The 8486-nt window shown below is 41.6% G+C and overlaps 1 long non-coding RNA gene across 3 annotated transcripts in view; it reads right to left on the bottom strand.

Annotated features, from left to right (window-relative positions):
- The window catches only part of LOC133367277 (uncharacterized), a 69703-nt gene that overhangs the window by 18963 nt on the left and 42254 nt on the right, over window positions 1–8486 (bottom strand). The window lies entirely within an intron of this gene.

An 8486-nucleotide genomic window follows, 5' to 3' on the forward strand; every position in this document is an offset into this window, starting at 1 on the left:
AGACACACATTTACTTAGCTGTCATGTTAATCAGATGACAATTATGCTGGTTTGACACTCCCCAATAGTATCCCAACGTAATTCCTTACCATATTCTAAAACTTTAAAAAGTAAGAAAGCCAGTTTGTCACAGAATCACAGAAAGCTGTGAATGAAAAGGGTTAATCTGTTGTTGAGTGGAAGACCAGAACTCCAAAGGATAGGAATGGGAATGCGCCAGCAGTGAGGGGAGAAGTGGGACAGGACATACTTTCTAAAATACTCTGTGGTTTCTATTCAGGAATTCTAAGGAAACCCTCTATAGGAAGAGGTCTGCTGGATCAGACCAAAGGCCCATCTAGTCCAGCATCCTGTTTTCACAGTAGCCAACCAGATGCCTATGGGATGTCAACACCGGCATTAGGTGCCCCTCAGCAAACAGATTATTCCAGCTACCACTGGCTGCAGCAGTACTGGGGCTCAGGTAATCGGGGGAGGGCAACATCAGGTTGCAGGATCAGCATCAAGGAGTAGCAAGAGCTGGGAGCAGTCGATGACTCTGAACATGCTTTGAGAGTTGAGACGGAACACCTAATGTGGCCACATTTCAGCCCTAATCTACAGTTATCCACAGATCTGCAGCAAATAACCACCTCCATTTACTGTTCTTACTAGAGAAAGCTGGGGAACCTTTTTTGCATTATGGATTCCCATTGATCCACCTTGTACCTGTCAGTGTTGCTGTGTTGACAAAAGTCATCTAGTCCACCAGGTACAGCCAGGAAAGTGGGGAGGGGGAGGACAATTAGGTATTGAGCCATTGTAATGTTGATTCCAATATCCATTAAAAATACAAGCATTTGCTAAACAGCTGTTCCAGCTCATGAACACAGAGTCATAAAGATGTGCAAAAGAAGCAGACTTCTGACATAATGAGGCCCACAGAGTTCACGGCAAATCTGAGTGTTTTCTTACCTAACTAAGGCCTGCTTGCCAGAGAAACATCCACACCAATTTGTTCTCCCTATCATGCATCATAAAACACAGACCACAAAACTTCCAGAAGGGACAGTGGAATAAACTTTTTAGAGAGAGAGAAGAAAAAGTCAGGGGGTGGGGAGAGAAAGAGAGGAAGAATGACAAAGGAGGGGAAGGAAGAGAAGAGGAGACACAGGAGGAAAGTTGATGATGATTGAATTTATGTCCCGCCCTTCCTCTCGAAGGAGTCCAGCGTGGCAGAGGAGGCAGAGCAATGGATGTTACTCTTAACTTTGTCCGGTAGTCTACATTCAGTCAGAGGTTTCTGCCTCTTCATTCTCCATCCAAGCCACTAAGAGGCTTTAGCGCAGTTTCTGCAACACATTTCATTCAGGCAAGAGTGCTCGAGGAAAGTGTGGAGCAGGGCCAGCGAGTGGTATGCTCCGGAGTGGGGTATGGCCTATCATATTTACAAGGAGAGTCTGAAAGAACTGGGCATGTTTAACCTTGAGAAGAGAAGACTGAGGGGAGATATGATAGCACTCTTCAAGTACTTGAAAGGTTGTCACACAGAAGAGGGACAGGATCTCTTCTCGATCATCCCAGAGTGCAGGACACAGAATAATGGGCTCAAGTTACAGGAAGCCAAATTCCAACTGAACATTAGGAAAAATTTCCTGTTAGAGCGGTATGGCAATGGAACCAATTACCTAGGGAGATGGCGGGCTCTCCAACACTGGATGCATTCAAAAAGCAGCTGTCAGGTATGCTTTAAATTGGATCACTGCATTGCGCAGCTGGTTGAACTCGATGGCCTTATAGGCCCCTTCCAACTCTACTATTCTATGATCAGTGAGAGTGCTAAAGAGCTGCATGCAAACCCCAGGCCTGAGGTTCCCTACCCTGATTTAGATGGAGTGAGGGAGGAAAGGAAGGAGAAAAATAGATAATATAAAACTTTAAAATATGCAGGTCTCATAGTGCAGCTTGTGGAAGGCCATGGGTCATCTCACCCCCCACATACCCAACCAGTCACTGCATTCTGCAGGAGAGGGCATCCTGCAGATATTATCCTATCAGGAGGTCTGCCCTGCGTGATGTTGGAATCAGATCTTCAGTGTGGCCATCCTTACCCTTTGGAACTCCTTCCCGTTATATATCAGACAGGCACCTTTTCTGTTGACTTGTCAGAGCCTGCTAAAGATGTTCCCCTTGCAACAAGCCTTTTAAATAGAGATCTTTATCCCAGTTAGTATCCGTATTGCATCTGAATTGATTTTATGTATGTGCTGTTGTTAACTATTTTTTATATATATATAGTTGTTTTTATTGTAAATCATTTTGAGATGCCTCACAGGTGATTCATAAATCAAATTAATCATCATCATTAGGGATGTGCTAGAATTCCTCCCAATTCAGATTTGGTCCCAACTTTTCCATTAATTTGCATAGCTCAGATTTTCAGAAAATGTAAAAAAAAATTCAGAATATATTTTTTTAAAATCACCTCTAAAACATTGATATTAAGAATGATAGTTGTATAAATATTTCCTGTAATAATATCAATATTTTCTTTAAAATTATCAATATTATTGATATTAATATCATTTTTTGTGAGGGAAACAATGGATCAGTAAAAGCCATGGCTAGTGGACTAAGAATGAACTTGGATCAATACTGGCCTGCTAGGTCAACAGAATGCTTTCAAACCGGCACCAGCCAACAGTTCCCAACCCTAATCATCATCGTCATCATCTAGAAAGGGTTGAAGGTCAACACAGCAGAAAACATGTGCAAATTGTGCCATGCCTCTTTTCAGTTGAGTATGCACTGAAATTACCAGTGAAAGCCTCCCATGTGGGTTAAAAAAAAACAAGAACAGAAAACCCGGGTTGTATTTGTACCATCACAGCTGCAACTGCTGCTGTCAGCTTGAGCAGATCTGTGACAACCTGTACAACTTGAAGATCACCATTTTCTATTTAAGTTGATCTCACGAGCCTTTGCCTCTGGAGCAGTGGGGTTTCTATGTTCCATCATAAGTAGTGATCCAAAGCAAGCACAGGTGACACTTGAGAGCTGCTGAAAATGGACACTGAAATTCTGATTGTTTCCTCTAGGCATTCTGGAGAAAGCAAGGCTGCATGGTGAACCAGACTTCCTACCATACATGATCTTGGCACCTACTGCCCTGCATAGATCTTCCCATACAGCATCCTCCAACACATTTATTCAAAATCTCTGTACAATTTAACTTTGGGCCCGTTCACACGGTGACTTACTGTGAGATTGATGCTACTTGCATCCCCATTAAATTCGCATGGTTCACATGATGTTGCAGGCAGAGAAGCTAGGATACAGTTTTTCCCTTTAAATCTGCATTAAACCAATCTGGGGATAATGCAAAAAGTGAAGGAAAAACTGTCTCCGCTTTGCAGCATTACTCCATATACGCACTTTGCTTTGACTTTTTTGCTGGGCATGGAGATCCTTGCTTTCAGATATTCCCCTTTCTCCGCCCACTAAACTCTCCATAAATTCCATTTTGTTTCCCACAGCTTAACCAGCCACTTCCGCCTTCCTCCTGTCCTCCTACATCGGAGTTTGCTATAGCCTTCCTCCCCCCCCCAATCAGTTTCGTCTCAATTGCACCCCTACGCTCTGGGCTTCAGCCCAAGAGGCATGCAATTGAAAAGAAGAAACAATGAAAGTAAACAATCTCCCCTGCCCCTCTAATCAGTATTGTATCACTCCAAAGCTGTCAGGCTTCAGCAGCAAGAGGCATGCAATTGACAACACTGACAAAAAAAACCTTCCCCTTCTCTGTTAGCAATAGTGATACACCAGAGGGAGTAAACATGTAAATTTGGGGGGGCGGGCATGAAACAGCATCACTGATCCTTCCCAGAAGAATGCCAACTAGTGTGAACGGAAAACAGCAGATTTGAAGGTAGGAAGTGTGAACCTTGCAAATCTATCACAATGGCAAAAGCTGTGTCTACTACGTCTTTCAGCTCCCATGTGAATGAGTCCTTATTCCTTAATAAGAGTGCTGTGAATTTTGAAGTGGCTTCGGACAGTTTCTTTTAAAATGCTGCTTGGGTGAGATACCCCCCTCACACATACACAAAGCTTTGCCTCAGTACCAAGTTATAGCCAATTTTAAATGTAGACCTATTTCAATTATTTTGACACTGCTTGTGTGTGTGTGTGTGTGTGTGTTTCCTCTTCAACTGCTAATGGTGGCAGCTTACCGTCTGACAGCATCACATGTCTATTTAGAAGTAAATCCCACTGAGTTCCACAGGAATTACTCCCAGGTAACTGGGCCTAGGACTGCAACCCAAATATATGAATCTTCACATGGGAGTAAGAGGTCAGCAGAGAAAGAATGCAAAATTGACTTTGCAAGCTAACATCCAAATTGGACTTGCATGTAATTCTCAGCTGGAACTTTTTGTCAATATTAAATACAGCGCATTCACCGCTACCGCCAGACACTGCTTGTCCATCACATTCCCTTGGATAATTGTTCTTGCTTTAACCAGACATTGCTATTGGTTTGTTTGATCAATTGTTTGATCAAACCAGACAGATCTATGGTCCCTCTATCCCTTTTGTGGGCCAATGTACGTGTTTTGCACTGTAGCTTCGTTTTTCGTGGGCTGACTCTGAGACTATGCCTTCTCAAAGTTCTTGTTATGCACAGAGCAAAATAATATGAAGAGTACAAATCTTGGCTTATGCTCACATGTGTTGCTATGTAGTACATGCTGGCATCTCATATTTGTGCTCTCTACAGCAGAGGGGCCTAAATTCGGCTTGGCACAGGTCCCAGTTTGGCCCGCCAGGCTGTTTTCCCCAACCACGCCCACCTCCCCCCACCTGACATATTTATTTATTTATTTATTACATCTATATCCCACCCTTCCTCCCAGCAGGAGCCCAGGGCAGCCAACAAAAGCGCTAAAAACACTTTAAAACATCGTAAAAACAGACTTTAAAATATATTACAAGAAAACATCTTTAAAAACTTTTTTTTTTAAAGCTTTAAAAACATCTTTTTTAAAAAAGCTCTAAAAAATATATTAAAAAGCAATTCCAACACAGACACAGACTGGGATAAAGTCTCAACTTAAAAGGCTTGTTGAAAGAGGAAGGTCTTCAGTAGGTGCCAAAAAGATAGCAGAGATGGCGCCACACTAATACTTAAGGGGAGGGAATTCCAAAAGGTAGATGCCACAACACTAACGGTCCATTTCCTATGTTGTGCGGAACGGACCTCCTGATAAGACAGTATCTGCAGGAGGCCCTCACCTGGGTAATATAAGGGGGTTAGACATTATTTCAGGTATCCTGGTCCCAAGCTGTACACCAAAACTAGAACCTTGAACTTAGCCCGGTAGCTAAGATATGTGATGCCAGGTTTGGGGCAGGTAACAATATAACTACAAAGGGACAATCAGGAGCTTAAAATGAGCGCTCTCTTGTTCCTTTGCAAACAGGGCTCACTGACAGTGCCAGTCAATTGATTAGTGCTCACAGCATGCCCCATTGAGACTGGCTGAATTAAGGAGTTCCCCACCAGGAATGCCGAGTGCAGCTAAGGGAGTTTGATATCAGTGTGCCCTGCTCTGTCCATTTGCATTCAAGCTTCACTTGCAAATAGGCTTCAAAGGGGCTGCCTACGACTGCTGATTGGAGATTACAGCAAACCCCTTTCAACTTTTGACAGGTGGGCAGCCCTGCCCATTCGTCAAAGGTGGCCCATGGCGGGTGGGGAATTAAGGGTCCAGTCCACTTTAGAGTCTCCAGCAACAGTTTCTGCACAAGCCCTTTTCTCCAGAATTGATATTGCTCATTCATTTCGTTATTATGGAGAATCCGGGCATCTGGCTCCAGGGAAAGTGGTGGCAGATAAACAAACAAAGCTAGCTCTGGAACTCCAAGAACCAATTGTCAGCTGTCTTGCAAATGAATTTTTTTAATGCAAAGCTAAGACCACATGGAGTGCACTGTTTGTGATAGGAATCAGCCTTTCATCAACCATGTTATCCCACCACCTCCACAGCCTTGCTTTTTTCTGTGCCTTCTGCTACCACTTAATCCTCTCCTAAGCCCAGCCTTGCTTTGTTTTTATTGTGAGTTTTGTGCAAGGACACTAATAAAAAATGCACATTTTTAAAGAGAGAGGCTGCCTTTACATGACATTTTTAGAATCAGTGCAGACTGAGTACTTGGTTTTTCTACATAGTCCACACACAAAGATTTATTACATATTTTTTTGCCCCTGAAAAGTGATTTTTCAGAACACGGTTTCCTTCCGAAAACTAAATGTTCATTGCAAACTGATTCCGCATTATGCTGCAGTGTGTCCATTTGAAAACAAATGAAAACAGCTGTAGGCAGTCTGAGAAATGGGTGGGTGGTGTATGCACACCTGCCCAATAATATGGTGGGTGAGTGTACTTAAAAGATCACAATCACCACCTCCTTGTTCATGCACCTGAACATGTGCAGGGGAACAGGCATGGATAACTTAATCAAGGGGAGAGTTTTAAAATGCATATCAAATAAGCAGACCCACTGATCTGGACAGCAGGATCTATAATCAATCTAGATTGAAAGCAGCATGTTGAGGGTGAGCTCGAATAATTCCGGGTTAAGAAAACTATGTTTTTGTGCTACAAAGATGTTAGTGTGTACATAGGCTAAGCATGTCTTTAAAAAGAGACCAAGAACGGGCTTTTTCCTCTGTAGTGATTGAAATCTCTCCCTCGCTGATAATGTTTGTAAAGTCATCAAGCTATTGGTGCTGGATCAGGACTTGTGCCAGAGTAGTGTTCAGGGACAAGTTACTCCCATTGCTGTCTGCAAATAATAATTTCTACCTCACCCGAAACTGACAATGCTCACTTGACAAATCAATGTCAACACATCTTTTGAATTGGGATTTTTCACAGTATTGATGGCCCTTGTGGTTGCTTATTTCTGAAGTCATTCTGGCTCTGGTGTGACACTGCAGCAGGGGAATATGAAATATTTTTGAAGCAATAATAATAAAAATAATGGCTTTTGATTTTAATACATAGTGGGAACTTTTGCTTAATATTATGTTATTGCACACATAAGAATAACCATCCCGGGATTCTTAAATAGCATTACCACTGAAGTTTTTCAATCTGTGAATGCATTTAAATGCAGTCAATTAATTTATCAATTAATCAAGTGAAAGGCCACATTGTAATCCATTTAGGAATTAATTTGTTGATGGCACTAGTCAATGCATATCTCTGCAGTATCAACATGTCCACTAGTTTGCAAACACTTTGCTTTCCAAGTAGGTCCATTGAAATCAGTTGGCCACTCAAGGTGGAAATATCCATTTTATGGAGACCCATTCCAAGGCCCAACAAATGTGTAGTTCTGCTCTCAAAATAAACAACTATGTTACAGTAAGAATTAAATAACAGTTAAATAATCCCCCTCATCAGATACTGGAGACATGGATGGGGCAGATGGGAACCAGTGCTTCCTGAAATTTCTACTTCTAATTATTTAAGTATTTATATCCCACTTATCTAGGCAAATAGCCTCCACAACACAGATTTCAATCTACTATAATAAATTTGCCTAAGAATGTCATCACACCACAATCCACTTGGCTGTTGACAGATGGTGCTGCAAACTACAGAGCAACAACAGACTTCTGAGAGCTGCTGGGCCAGCAGAGAAGGGAGATGAGATGGAGGTAGGCAGACAGGTAGGGATAAAGGGAGGGGGGCTTAGCTAGGGCTAAGGGGAGGGGGTAATAGGCGAGGGGTTTGGGGGGATAGATGAGTTGGCAAGCAAAGCAAGCAGGGGTGCAGTCCCCAGTATAACCAAATTAATATACATTTTAAAACAGTATCATAAACGTCATAAAAAAAACAAATTAAACTATCCAACACTTATGTAGTACATTCAATTTAAGATGGCAGCATTAAAGACACCCAAACCCAGACTAGGAAAAATAAAACAAGAGCAATACACATTTAAAACTCCAAACTAGGGCTGCTTCTAGATGGATAGCCACTAGCACTACCCAATCATTGTTCTTCCATTGCAATCTACAAGCAGAATTGCAATTGACTTTTGACACCACCACACTGCACATTTTCTGTGTATATCCCACCATGTTTCATCCACACTAGTGTGCATGACATAGCTACTGTGGGTGAGGCCATTTAAAACTTGGCACTTATTCACTATAACCTTTGTGAGGGACACCATTTTAAGATCCAGTTTTTTAAAAATCAATCTTTGCTAAAATGCTTTTCTGGCTATAATTGTTTTTTAAAAAATGAAAGAGATGTTATGATAATACTATATAACGTTTTTTAATTATTATTTTTTAAAAACTTTCAAATCACCATTTTAACAACATGGCTCATGGCAGTGACTAGAAAGTTTTTTTAAAAATATTAAAGATTAATATTATACTATTATTATATAGTGTATATAATAATATATAATGTGATACCTCTCAA

This window comes from Rhineura floridana, chromosome 1, assembly GCF_030035675.1.
Source record: "Rhineura floridana isolate rRhiFlo1 chromosome 1, rRhiFlo1.hap2, whole genome shotgun sequence".
Classification (NCBI taxonomy): domain Eukaryota; kingdom Metazoa; phylum Chordata; class Lepidosauria; order Squamata; family Rhineuridae; genus Rhineura; species Rhineura floridana.